Below are 573 nucleotides of genomic sequence, written 5' to 3'. Positions count from 1 at the left end.
CTGTAGGGATCCTTTCATAATGTTGCCAGAACTTTTAGTGGACGCTGACTAACCGATTAACGTTACACGATACAGTCCAGGTTATAAAATACCAAAGTTGCCCTTTAAAAGGTTGTCAGGGCACCAAGCTTCCAATTACCCGGTGTGTATCGTTCAGGATGCAGACAGACGCTAGGAAAAATAAGCTAAATGTGAGTTTTGCCTCTCTGCACTCGGTGCTACGCGACCCAGTTTTGAAACTTTTGTTTTGCACCTGTAACAATCCAAATGATAAACTGTACGTGAGCTTGCATCCTTCTTATTTGTAATGGATATGTCTGTATGTTTTGGGGTATTTGTTGAGCACTCGCCTGCCTGTTGTGTAAGATATTGATAGCACACTGTATCTATGAAGGCTCTTAACGACCTGATGTGTGTAAATTGATCCCTCAGTGTGCAGATGATGTGTCCGCTGTACTCGGTGTTAGTGTCGTGAATGAATTACCAGATGTTGTTTTTTCTTCTTCTTGCCCGACACCAGATCCACTCAAAGGTTTAACAACAAGTCCTCCAACCCATCCCCCCCCCCCCCCC

This window comes from Etheostoma spectabile, unplaced genomic scaffold (assembly GCF_008692095.1).
Source record: "Etheostoma spectabile isolate EspeVRDwgs_2016 unplaced genomic scaffold, UIUC_Espe_1.0 scaffold431, whole genome shotgun sequence".
Lineage (NCBI taxonomy): Eukaryota > Metazoa > Chordata > Actinopteri > Perciformes > Percidae > Etheostoma > Etheostoma spectabile.
The sequence above is the reverse complement of the archived record's forward strand: the minus strand, read 5'-3'. Positions refer to the sequence as shown.